This window comes from Taudactylus pleione, unplaced genomic scaffold, assembly GCF_031769625.1.
Source record: "Taudactylus pleione unplaced genomic scaffold, aTauple2 ptg000100l, whole genome shotgun sequence".
Taxonomy (NCBI): domain Eukaryota; kingdom Metazoa; phylum Chordata; class Amphibia; order Anura; family Myobatrachidae; genus Taudactylus; species Taudactylus pleione.
The window spans coordinates 5,789,606-5,803,904 of record NW_028284502.1 but is presented as its reverse complement, the minus strand read 5'-3'; the positions used below and the strand labels follow the sequence as shown (position 1 = coordinate 5,803,904).

The window sequence follows — 14,299 nt, the reverse complement described above, 5'->3', positions numbered from 1 at the left end:
TGCAGGGTTGCCCCATTACGGTACATATGGAGAGGCGAGGTGGTCTCTTAAGATTTTTGTTAATGGAAATCCAATCTTAATATGTGTGCCAAAAAATAATGTGTTGAAGAATGTGGGTTGGAATGTCTGATTTTTTCATTTGTAATAGAGAGCTTGGTGAGAAAGGAGTAAATAAAGTTCTATCCAGTTGCTGGTCTGTATACATGTTTTTCTCCAATAACCAGTCACAAATGTATCTGAAAAAGACTGATAATGAATAGGAAGTGTGGTCTGGGGCATCTTAACCTCTATTGGAACGAATTGTGGTAAGTTTTTTCTAGGCAATTCTGGGGCATTTGTTCTGCCAGATAAAAACCAGAAATCAGGTTGTGGAGTTTGGAGATGACAGGCTCTGTTAAGGAAATGGGCAGCATTTGCATGATGTAAAAGATTTTTGGGAATATCACACTTTTTACAACAGCCAGGCAGCCCAGAAGTGACAATGGGAAAGATTTCCAGTTGTCTAACAGGTTTGCAGTTTTGGATACAATCAGTGTAAAATTTGCATTGTAAAGGCTTGATAAATCTGAAGTTATATTAGCTCCTAAATATAGAAATTGAGTTTGGGTAACTTTAAAAGGCAATAGATTTAGAGTAGGGGCAGAGAGTGAATGAGGACCATTGATGAAAAGAAGTTCAGATTTGGTGACATGGATCTTTTATCCAGATAAATAGCCAAATGAAGTAATTAATTCCATGACTGCTGGAAGAGAATGCTCAGGATCAGTCAGAAATAGCAGCATATCATCTGCAAAGAGTGATATATGAAGGTCACTGTCACCAAAAGAAATTCCTCTAATAATATCTGATGAATGAATTGCAATCACTAATGGTTCAATTGCTATATCAAATAGAAGTGGGGATAAGGGGCATCCCTGTCTAGTGCCTCTAAATATCTGAAAGGGAGAGGATATGAAGCCATTACATGAGACTTGGGAATGGGAAGAATTATATAGAGTGCGGAGAAGGTCAACAAAGAGGGACAGAAAGCCAAATTTTTGCAACGTTGTAAAAAGATGAGGCTACAATATTAGGTCGAAGGCCTTTTCGGCATCTAGTGAGAAAATAGTGCTAGATTAAGATTGATGGCAGGAATTAATGTGTTGAATTGCCGATAATACTCTCCTGACATTCACCACTGAGTGTCTATCCCAGATGAATCCTGTCTGATCAGTGTGAATAATGTGTGGGAGAATGATTTTCAATCTTTCAGACAGGATCTTTGTAAATAATTTATAATCAACATTCAGGAGAGATGTTGGTCTATATGAGCTGGGTAATGAAAGGTCCCTTCCTGGTTTGGGGAGAACTTTTATAATTGCTGAATGTAAGTATAAAGGGAGAGTGTTGGACTGCATAATATTATTAAATAGATCGACTAGGGGATGAACTATTTTAGATTTCAGTCATTTATCAAATTCACCTGATAGGCCATTTGGGCCTGGGGCTTTTGCTGGTTTAAGTTGTTGGATTGCTTTAGTGACATTCTCTTCCGTAATTGGATTTCATAAGAGATTTTCCAGTTCATTGGGAATTTGTGGAAGGGATATATCATTCCACGGGAAACATGAAGAATATGTTACAGAGTCAAGGGTAGAAATATCCTCATTGGGGAGGAGGAGAGTAAGGGGGGAAGATGGAGACATATCAGATGAGATATTACAGGGATATGTATGTGAGTCTGGAGAATATACAGATTGATGAAAGGATTTCATAAAATCGGTGATCTGGCTATTAGAATGTGTAAGAGTGTCATTGGGAAGTTTTAGAGATTGGACTACCATTGGGGAATGGGTCCCAGTGAGGAGATTTGTGAGCAGTTTACCCATTTTATTACCAAATTTGTGAAACTTATAGTTTACATTATAGACATAATTATCTCCTTTTGTCTTAAGGAATTCATCAAAATGAAACTTCGCAATATGGTAGTTTTGCTTTGTTGTGGAGTTAGGAAGCACCTTAAATTGTTGATAAGCCACTATAAGCTCTTGTTGGAGCTTTAAGTTAGTGTATGTGTGATGCCTGCATATGGAACATACATAGGAGATAATATTGCCACGTATGACAGCTTTGGCAGTTTGCCAGAAGAGAGCAGGATCAGAATCAGTACTGGACAAATTATTCAGCCTATATTCCTCCCGTGAGGTCTCCAATTTATTGCAAAATTTTACAGACTGTGCTAAATGAGAGGGAAATCACCAGGACTTATACGTGCTCTTGTCTACTGATAATTGTAGTACAAACCAGACCAGAGCATGGTCTGAGAGGGATATAGGCTCAATGTTAGAGACTAAGGGCTGTAATCAGAGGCGGCCATATGGTCTACGACCACATGGCCGCCTCGATGTTTGTCTAGTGTGCATGCACACGAGGGAGCCGGCTCCTTCATGCGCATGCGTGAGACCCGCCACGACCGACAGTGCTGGTCGTAGCGGGTCTCTTTCCAAAGGGGGCGAGCTGTCGATGTTGATTGACAGCTCGCCCCATTTGGAAGGCGGGCCGGGGGGGTGTCAGCCCAAATGGAGGCGCTCCCATTGGAATGCCTACCATTTGGGGGAGGCCCCACTGACATCACTAGTGATGTCAGTGGAGAGCTTCTGGCTCTGACAGAGCCAGAAGCTCTCTGGGGCTTACGACAAGTGAGACCCTACCCTAGGGTCTCGTCGTAAGCCCCGATGGTCAATGACCATCGCGACCATCACCCTAGCGGTCATTAGAGCTGTGGGTGTAAACCCATAGCCTAACAACCGAAACAAAGGTGGGTGGTCAGGATGCCCAGTTTCTGAGCGACCACTTGCATCCTCCGACTGCCTCTGAATGAGGCCCTAAAACTCTAGGGAATAGTACTTTTAAAATTAGACTGTAGTCTATTCTAGATAGAGAGTTATGTGCTGCTGATAGACATGTGAACTCTCTCTCAATTGGATTAAGCATTCTCCATATGTCTAACAGATGAAGTCGCTTGGAGAAGAGGCAAACTCCTAATTTTGGAAGAGATGGTGAGTCCGTTGCAGTTTATGATTTGTCTAGATATTGAGAGGATATTAAATTGAAGTCTCCATATACTATTAATGAAGCAGGATCAAAAAGTAATAGCTTAGCCAAAAAAGAATTAAAGAATGACCTTTGATATGTGTTATGGTCGTATATATTGCATAGAGTAAATTTAACTGAATTTATTTTCACCTCTGCTATTAAATATTTAACACTTGGGTCTGCATCAACAGATATTACTTCTATCTGGATGTGTTTTTTTGCTAGGACCACTACACCTCTAGACTTTAGAATTATAGGGGGCAGCCACCAGCAATGACCATTGTAGCATTTAATCTCATCTTGAACAGGATGAGTTTCCTGCAAATAAGCTAGGTCTATACCTTGCTTATTCAAGCACATTAGTATTTTTCACCTCTTGGCAGGTGAATTGATACCTCCAACATTTGACGTACCTATTTTGATCTTATCCATAATCTAAAGAATCAGCAAAGATACATCTTTCGATAAGTGAGTTTACAAACAATTTAAAGGGGGTAGGAGAAAACAAGAAGTTAGAGACAATACAAGACAGGGGGGGAGATGAGTAGGGTGTATGAGGGGGGGAGATGAGAAGGGGGTACCTAAGGCTGGTGCATCAAATTTGAATTGTAGTGACTTCAGGTAGATCAACAAAATTTGAGGTTTATAAACCATAACTATTAGTAAAAGCCAACCGCTTACCAGCTATATTTGATAAATCAGAATATAAACCAGTGACAGTTTTGAAATTTAAATTATGCCCAATTTTTAATATATACTAGGCATTCCCATATGCCACAGCAAAGAGATTTAGTATGCTGGATACATGAGAGTGAATTTGCATTTGTTCTGCGATAATGTTTTGCATTGTCTTATGAGCAAATGCCTTTCGAGCCCTTGATAATACGATTGAGAAATCTTGGAAGATATAGATACGATGTTCTTCCCACATAAGGGGTACTTTCTTACACTTATACACTCACCCAAGCCAGGACCGTTGGTACCCCCCTCCCTCATCTACTAGTGCATCCTGACACGCGTGCGTGGACCTGCCCCTGGCAACAGGGACAATGTCTGTGACCATGTTACTCAGGATGCCTGCCACACAGAGTGATCCCCAGCACTTGCTACAGCCAGCCATCCCTGGACTGCAAGAAGACCATCCCGGGCAACACACAGACTTTTGCAGGACATATATCATAATACTAAAGGTACCCCCCACCAAGCTAGTGGGATGCCGCTACATCTACTTATAAACATTAACTATATCACCTTTGGACATTTCAGTAAGTGGCTATACAGGTTGAGACCGGCTCTAATACACATATCCTTTTCGATTGACCCATATGTATTTGTGATAACCCTTTGTATCCTGTTATATACTTTTCTGTATTCTTTTGTTTATTATTTACTATTTTATACATGACCAGCAGTGCCAAAGTTAAGCACTGTTATTGTAGTTGATGTATCCCAGGCATATCATGCTGATATTGATTTGCCTGTTATTACCAGCATAAGTTCAATCAGTAAAAGTACAATTTTAATACATGTCTACTGTGTATCATCATTTGGTAACATCAGCATCATACCATTTATGTACTTTTTTCTAATTTTTGCATATATACATATACAAGTAAAGCCATTGATTAAGTTAGATGAATAAGGTTGTGCGCAGGATCTGGTCCCCCTTTTTTAATGTTTATCTTAGCATAAATTTATTTAAACTAAATGGCTTATATTAAAACAGAAACATGTTTTGTTGTCTTATGATATGGACTGCATCTAGAAATTTGCTGTATTGCTGACAAAGTGAACCTGGGTGAAAGCTGCTAAAGGAATCACATGTCTTATTTGTTTGTGCATCAATAACACACTACATGCTGAGATATGTAAAACAAATAAAAGGCACTGCGGAGATTCAAACTCAGGATCTCCTGTTTACGAGACAGGCACTTTAACCAACTAAGCCACAGCACCATATAAAAGCCCCTGTTTAATATTGAAAAACAATATATGTAAAGTATAATTTTTGGTAAAATTTTTATAAATGCCGTTTGAGACATGTACTTTATCAATGTTTAAAATGGTTGGTAATTTTGAATAAATAAATGACTAAATAAATATGTTTTTATTCTCTCCTTTGTTTTGTAAAATACAAGCCCTTATTTCTTACAATGTATTGCCAAGTGACTTTCTAGTATACTATTTTGTAGCAGTTAATATGGCTTTCTCTTTAGTGGAATCAACAACAAACTACATACTTAGATGATGAAAATGAATCAAACAAAGGCACTGCTATTATTTAAACTCAGGATCATTCTGTTTACTAGGCAGGCACTTTAACCGACTAAGCCACAGCACCACCTGTTCTGAAGTGTTCATATAATAAAAAAATATATATCTCATGTAAGGTTTATGGTAAAAAATTTTGAGATCCTTCCAAAGATCGATGCTTTATCAATTCTTTAAAAAGGTAAAATTAGAGAAAAAAACTACAATGTACGATTTCTTCTCTACTTTCATTTAAGATTCATAGGTCTGCACCATTCTGAGTACCACACCAAAACCTCTGTGGGATAACCTCTGACCAATAAAGCTTAACCTGCGGTCAATGGTCTGCAATTATCCTCAGATCAAGCTTGATGGCAATAATCAACTCCACTCCCTTACAAGTACCCAGATCATTACCAGCCAAGTTGACCACTAAACATTCTAGGGCCCCCCACTTGCTCTCTGAGGGCCTGATTTAGAACTGTTTGCTAAGCTGCATTCGCACGTAGCCTGCCGATGCTTGCAATCTGTGCATGCTTATAAGATGCAATGCGTGTGCGTGAACCAGTCCATGCGATCGTGAAGCAATCGCCCCTTGTACACAGATGCCTCGCCAGATTGAGTGACAGGACGAACCGTTTGTGGGTGGTAACAGGGGTTGGTCGACAGAAACAGGGGAGTGTTGGTGCGAACACAGGTGTGTCTGAGCATCTTAATGCCATTGCAGAGGTATGCATAATTAAGACACAGCATCATAATACATGTCACATGGCTGAATTACACACTGAAGCATTCGCAGTGCTTGCAGTAGGGTATGGTCAGCCACAAGTGCTGCGTATGGCTCTGATGGTACTCAATGTTACTGATTGTTGCATACACCTCCTGGAGATGACATGTATCACTAAGGGAAAGTGGGCATCTTACGACAAGCTGGTCCATGGCTACATACACACCGCAATCTCATGCCAAGACATAGTTGGCATGCTAATACCTTGGCATGCAGTTTCAGGATTTGCATACTTTGGCAGCTGATGGCTGCGTGTGAATGCATCTAGCGAGCAAGTCCGAATCAGGCCTGAGTACCAAAGAAGGTCCAAAAGACCACTCCACCTGAACCCTCTCAAGCCAATCCAGCAAATTCCACAAGGGCTGGACCTAGCACAAGGATATCTGCTAGCCCAGGAAACAAAGGCGTACCCTCTGATCCACGCCCAACAAGCTTTTCCCAAAAAACCTGAAATGCAAAAGATTTATAACAAAGCATTAGTAATGTATAATCATTAAACTTTTAACCAAGGAATGGGAAAACTGAGTTGTTTGGGTGACTCAAATGGATGTGAACGACACAAAACCTCTATGTCTTTTTGGGCGGAAAACTGAAAAGAACTCTAATCCCCCTAGTGGCGGGTAGCATAAGGCCCTGGGTTTCCCAAAAAACAAATTCGCAGGGAGTGCCACTACTTCTGCAATTAATCACCTGTTATATAACCTTTGTAAGCAGAAGACTTCCACCTGCCTAATTGCTTAATTGCTTCAGTGGAATGACCTGACTCTGCCGCACATGTTGTCGCGCCTGTCCTGAATGAATAAGTGCTGTAAAGTTCTACTGGCAAGCCCAGAGCTATCAGGCAATTATTGAACATGCTTGTGTATTGTTATTTAGATAGAGGAGAAAGATCCACATAAGCTAACCATTGTAGCCCCCTATAGGTCTCTGCTGGCTGTAAAGTCCAGCTAAAGCTACTGGGCATATGCTCAGCTCCGGATGCAATGGGACAGAGATCCAATGCCCCCTACCCAACTGATCTGTCTTTGATCTATGTATTTTTAAAATAATCAAATTGGATTTAACTATAACGTCATCTTAAAGTATATCTGTGTTAATGGATTTCTTAATAACTGCTGTTAACTCACCCACCCTTAAATCCCCCAAAAATGCCAGTGCAAAAGCCAAACTGAACGAAATGCACTCAAAATCACCATTAGCTATGCTGCATACTGCTACTACCAAATCCTTTAACATCCCCATAACAATAGGCCTACGAGACTCAACCAACCTCACCTGCTCCTTCGACCAACCTTTTAGTGCTCTAGATATAATAAATGATTTGGTCTGATTTACCAAACCATTTAAACAAGAAAAGTAATAAATGCCTGCTAAAGCACTTGACATAGATGCCTTTGAACACCCACTTAATGCCAGACAAACTCCAACATAACATCCTGTAAATTCTTACCCTCTTCCTTGGCTACAATAAAGGGCTACCATTCGCTCCATGCTGCTGAATAGGTTCTCAATGTACCTGGAGCAAGTGGCCTCAATGTGAGTCCCTCAATGCCGGCCTGATTATTGATAGCCTGCACAACCCCCGGGTTATCATACCAAAATATGATTCTATAATTGCTAAGTTTTAAAGCCCAAATTTTAACTGCTACCACAATGGGAAACAGTTCCAAAAGAAGTAAATTGCCTGTCAAACCCTCAGTTCACCAAGACTCAGGTCAAGCCTCCGCACACCATTCTCTCTCAGAGAAAGCACTGAAACCCATTGCCCCTGATGTGTCCATATTCAACTGCAGCTCAGAATTGGCCACTGGCAGTGGATGCCAAATGTGAACCCTGTTGAAATCCCGTAGAAACCTCAACCAGACCCTAAAATCCTTTTTTCATTTCAACGGAGAGGCAAATCATGTAATGGCACTTTTTTACACCTGCGGATGCTCGCTACAACCTACGACAAAATACTTTACTCATTGGAATGACGCGACAAGTGAAATTAAGCAAACCTAGCAAGGACTGCAGCTGCTTCAAAGAGCCTTTTTTTAGCTAATATAAAAATTAACAATAACTCCCTAAGCGTCTGCACCTTACAAGATGGAAATCTGCACAGGCCCAAATCGATGTCGACTTCAATACCCAGATAAGACAATCTAGTAATCGGCCCCTTCATCTTTTTCTGAGCAATAGGAACGCCCATTACTGAGAATAATTCCTTAACCGAAAAAAGAAATTTACCGCAAATGTCACTGTCACTCGGCCCTAAAAAGTCATAAAAGTAATGCGCAACACCTGACCGATTAGTACCCACTTGAATACCCCACTGCAAAAAGGAGCTAAAATGCTCAAAAAAGGAGCATGAAATAGAACAGCCCATAGGTAGACACTTGTCTACATAGTATGAACTGCCTACTTTAAAACGTCATATATCAAAACAAACAGGGATGTAGGGGAAGCAACCTGAAAGCACACTCTATATCTATCTTTGCTAACAAAGCCCCTTTCCCGAAACCCTGTACAATACTATGGGCATGCTCGAATGATTGGTAAGTGATGCTGCAATCCTTTAGATCTAAAGTGTAATTCACTGAACCACCCTCCTGGTAAGACAGGTGCTGCATTAACCTAAATTTCCCCGGGTCCTTCTTTGGCACCACACCGAGAGATGAAATGCAAAGATCCGTCACTGGAGGCAAAAAAAAGGGCCACATATTCTACACATTCTGACCTCCGAATTTATTTTCTCTGCAACCACCTCTGGTAAATCCCTAGCTGATTTTTATTTTTTTTTGGCTAGAACTAAAAACTGAATGAACTAATGCCAGTATAAAACCCTCTTTGAAACCTTGAAACAAAAGTTCTGCTTCCTCCTTAAGAGGGTAACTGCTCAACCAATATTCTAAAACATTAATATTAATTGGAAACGAAGGTTTACTTAGAAGTAGGGCGCTGGTCTCTCTTCCTGCTGTGTGACACCCAGGATGACTGCAGTCTTTTGCCGGGTGACTTCCTGTGCATTGTTAAACGCATAACACTTTCCTCTTCCCACTGTGCTAAATCCTGGTTGGGCCAAATTGGGCTGCTTAAGCCCCACAGCCATTTCGGCAGTGGGCCGAGCATACTGCGTGACCTCCAACCACACCTCCATGTCTTTGAACCCAAAATTAAAAACTTTTTGACTGTCTTGCTTTTTTCTAAAAAGCTTGTCATATTGCCTCCAGACGTTAAACCTGGCAGAAACATACATGCCTTGCACCAAATGCAAATATTTTAATATATTCAAACACTCAGCTGGCCATAATTCAATGTAACAAGCTGCAAATACGTAAATCCCAGAAAGCCAAATCTAGTAACTCCTCCTAGTCTCTTTCATTGCTGGACCCCTGGATTTAGCTAAGTCTAATGCTTTCTTAGCATAATTAGTGATTGTGATGTACTGACCTTTTTTATTCATTCTCTAACCTTGGACCTAACCCCCCTCAAAAATGCAGTGTTGGAGTAGTGAACTGTATCCCCTGACACATCTGGAGCCAAACTGGCTGCTACAATACCCACTCTTTTAGGATTCTTGCCCTTACCCTTTAGTTGCTGCACAAAGTAATTCATTAGCTTACGTGGCATTTCAATGGAGCTAGAAGAATCAGAAGATTCTTCTGAATACGATAACGGAGAGCAAACATTAGCCAAAATGCTCTTCTCACCTGATCCTGATGTGGAAGGGACCACCGACCTGACTGCAGATGTAGAAGCCTGTCCCTCATTGCACAGTGCGCCCACCGCACTTTGAAATGTCGACAGCTGCTATGGATGTGGATGTGCTATGGATGTGGATGTTGAAGCAGCCGCTACCGTATGAACCAAAGGAACCTGCAAACTTGAAAAATTTGCATTAGAGACAGCAACATCAAGCACACTAGCAGAAACTGGCGGTGCTGGCACAATCTGTGGCAATGGGGTTGTGGAAGGCTGTGGTGTTAATGCCTGCCTTGTAACAGTGAGCAATGCTGGTGGAGGAACCTGTGGAAGGGGGGTTGTGACATTTGCTGTGAGCTTGCATATTGACCATGCACATATTGCACCTGCTGTGCATAAGGGTTAAGCAGTGCAGGAGCAGTGACATAATGGAGCAAGAATTGTCCCACTCCATGAGCAAAGGGGGGGGGCAAAACTGCTTATTAACACCATGGTTTCAATAGCTGATGGCCCAACCCTTGGCTAAATTAAGGGGAGCAATTGAAGGCTGGTATGGGCATACCACCTGGTACAAAAATTCCTGCATCCCATCTTGAGTACCCGCTGCAACTGATGGAGGGGGATTCATGGAAGGGACAAAACTGGGAAAAGAGCTCCCATCAGGTGGAGCAACTAGTCTGTGAAAGGAGCCCCTATCAGGTAAAGAATGTCAGCTGCCTAACCAAATGGCCCCTGGGGGAGGACTGCACACTGCTTATGGGAGATGAGTTGAACCCCCAGCTCCTGGAACCATCAGGGGTGGATCTGAAGAGGTTAGAACCTCCTTAGTAACTACTGTCAAATGGTACCTGTGACTTGGGGAGGGGCTTGCTGCCAGGGCTGGCTGACACCTCCATCAGTGCCCAGCGAAGGTCATGAGCGAGGGGTGCCTGAACCGCTCTCCGATCCTCTTGCCAGCCAAGCTTGCAGGATGGAAGGAGAAGGGGATGGTTGGGGTTGTACTTGACTTGCTGCAGTCACAATGGCTGACAAGGGGCGGGGGCCAATGCAAGCTGAAGACAGGTGCGCACCTTGGGTCACAGAGGTAGCAGCAGCAACCATTAGAGATCCCGCTGCTTCTTCCAGATGGTGAGAAGGGGGAGCATTATGGCAGGGATGGAACATGGTAAGGGAAAAAAAAGGGGTTTATGTGGCAAACAATGAAAGCTGACAGCAAAAAATAGGATGAGGAGGGGGAGGAAGGAATTAAAATTAATAGAAGGAAAGAAAAAGGGGGGAAAATCTGAAGTAAATAAAGGCAAGATAATGAAAACAAAACAGTTTATTTAAGAAATTAGCAGAATATAGAGGTTCAGAAAGCAAAATCAATGAATATAGTGACACAGTGTACTTAGTCTGGATCACAAACTGGAAAGAGGAAGTTAACCCCTCCTCCAAGCTTTCATAGAGTACTGCTAAACCCCACCTAAATGGAGCAGTTAATAGGCTAGCCATCTTAATTGACAACTTTAGACCACCAATTATAACTTATTAACACCAAACCAGCTCTAACTAGTATTGCTCCATTAAAAAACAGTGTGCTTATATCCTCTCAAGGTTTATACAAGCATTCAAGTATTTTTAAATATTCAGTTAATCTGACTATAAAAATATGTTCTCTAACAAATTTGTATACATATAAAAATCTTACATATATGTGTGTCCAAAAACAATACCATACGATGGTTCTATATTTAAAAATGGGTATATTTTAATTTAAAGAGAAAAAAAATATACATAATAACTAGGGGTGTGCACCGGCCACTTTTCGTGTTTTGTGTTTTGGTTTTGGATCTGGATCTTTCTTCGTGTTTTGGATCTGGATTGGTTTTGCCAAAACCACCATTCCGTGTTTTGGGTTCTGGGTTTTGTGTTTTGGATCTGTATTTTTTTGAAAAAAAGCATAAAAACAGCTAAAATCACAGAATTTGTGGGTTTTTCTTCTCCTATGCGATTATTAACCTCAATAACCTTAATTTCACTCGTTTCCAGTCTATTCTGAACACCTCACACCTCACAATAGTGTTTTTATGTCCAAAAGGTTGCACCGAGGTAGCTGGATGACTATGCTAAGAGATACGAGTGGGCGGCACAAACACGTGGTCCATCTAGGAGTGGCACTGCAGTGGCAGACAGGATGGCAGTTTGAAAAACTAGGCCCCAAACTATACATAATGCAAAGAAAAAAAAAAGGTGCAAGATGGAATTGTCCTTGGGCCCTCCCAGCCACCCTTATGTTGTATAAACAGGACATGCACACTTTAACAAACCAAACATTTCAGCACCAGGGTCTGCCACACGACTGTGGCTGAAATGATTGGTTCGTTTGGGCCCCCACAAAACAAGCTGGCAATTAATCTGTCCCTGCACAAACTGGCTCTACGGAGGCAAGATGTCGTCCTCATCCTCCTCATCCTCGTCATCCACCGATTCCTCACCCTCTTCAGTGTTGTGTACATCCTCATCCTCACAGAGTATTAATTCGTCCCCGCTGGAATCCACAACCACAGGTCCCTCTGTACGTTCAGGAGGCTGGTCTCCCTAGAAGAGTTGATAATTCATTTTATGAACATCATCTTCTCCACATTTTGTGGAAGCAACCTCCTACGCCTTTCGCTGACAAGGTTCCCGGCTGCACTAAACACTTTTTCGGAGTACACACTGGAGGGGGGGCAACTCAGGTAAAATTGAGCCAGATTGTACAGGGACCTCCAAATTGCTTCTTTTTCCTGCCAGTACAGGTACGGACTGTCTGACATGCCTACTTGGATGCTGTCACCGATGTAATCCTTTAACAGACAGACGCACGCTTGTCGCTGCTGCTTTGAGGATGCAAGTGCGGCTACAGCCCACACAATTCACAAAGACAGAAAAAAGAACAATATTTTTATTGTTTGTGGAGTGCACTTTGAGGGTGTCACCACCCTTTAACAGACAGACGCATGCTTGTCGCTGCTGCTTTGAGGATGCAAGTGCGGCTACAGCCCACACAATTCACAAAGACAGAAAAAAGAAGAATATTTTTATTGTTTGTGTAGCACACTTTGAGGGTGTCACCACCCTTTAACAGACAGACGCATGCTTGTCGCTGCTGCTTTGAGGATGCAAGTGCGGCTACAGCCCACACAATTCACAAAGACAGAAAAAAGAAGAATATTTTTATTGTTTATGTAGCACACTTTGAGGGTGTCACCACCCTTTAACAGACAGACGCATGCTTGTCGCTGCTGCTTTGAGGATGCAAGTGCGGCTACAGCCCACACAATTCACAAAGACAGAAAAAAGAAGAATATTTTTATTGTTTGTGTAGCACACTTTGAGGGTGTCACCACCCTTTAACAGACAGACGCACGCTTGTCGCTGCTGCTTTGAGGATGCAAGTGCGGCTACAGCCCACACAATTCACAAAGACAGAAAAAAAAGAACAATAATTTTATTGTTTGTGTAGCACACTTTGATGGTGTCACCACCCTTTAACAGACAGACGCACGCTTGTCGCTACTGCTTTAAGGATGCAGGTGCGGCTACAGCCCACAGATTTCACAAAGACAGAAAAAAAAAGAAGAATATTTTTATTGTTTGTGGAGCGCACTTTGAGGGTTACACCACCCCTTAACAGACAGACGCACGGTTGTCGCTGCTGCTTTGAGGATGCAAGTGCGGCTACAGCCCACACAATTCACAAAGACAGAAAAAAGAAGAATATTTTAATTGTTTGTGTAGCACACTTTGAGGGTGTCACCACCCTTTAACAGACAGACGCACACTTGTCGCTGCTGCTTTGAGGATGCAAGTGCGGCTACAGCCCACACAATTCACAAAGACAGAAAAAAGAAGAATATTTTTATTGTTTGTGTAGCACACTTTGAGGGTGTCACCACCCTTTAACAGACAGACGCATGCTTGTCGCTGCTGCTTTGAGGATGCAAGTGTGGCTACAGCCCACACAATTCACAAAGACAGAAAAAAGAAGAATATTTTTATTGTTTATGTAGCACACTTTGAGGGTGTCACCACCCTTTAACAGACAGACGCATGCTTGTCGCTGCTGCTTTGAGGATGCAAGTGCGGCTACAGCCCACACAATTCACAAAGACAGAAAAAAGAAGAATATTTTTATTGTTTGTGTAGCACACTTTGAGGGTGTCACCACCCTTTAACAGACAGACGCACGCTTGTCGCTGCTGCTTTGAGGATGCAAGTGCGGCTACAGCCCACACAATTCACAAAGACAGAAAAAAAAGAACAATATTTTTATTGTTTGTGTAGCACACTTTGATGGTGTCACCACCCTTTAACAGACAGACGCACGCTTGTCGCTGCTGCTTTAAGGATGCAGGTGCGGCTACAGCCCACAGATTTCACAAAGACAGAAAAAAAAAGAAGAATATTTTTATTGTTTGTGGAGCGCACTTTGAGGGTTACACCACCCCTTAACAGACAGACGCACGGTTGTCGCTGCTG

The 14,299-nt window shown here is 42.0% G+C and overlaps 1 non-coding gene across 1 annotated transcript; it reads right to left on the bottom strand.

Annotated features, from left to right (window-relative positions):
• Window positions 1-4,957: 4,957 nt before the first annotated feature.
• Window positions 4,958-5,031, bottom strand: TRNAT-CGU (transfer RNA threonine (anticodon CGU)). Its single transcript has one exon. It is a non-coding gene; the product is annotated as a tRNA-Thr (tRNA).
• Window positions 5,032-14,299: the final 9,268 nt, after the last annotated feature.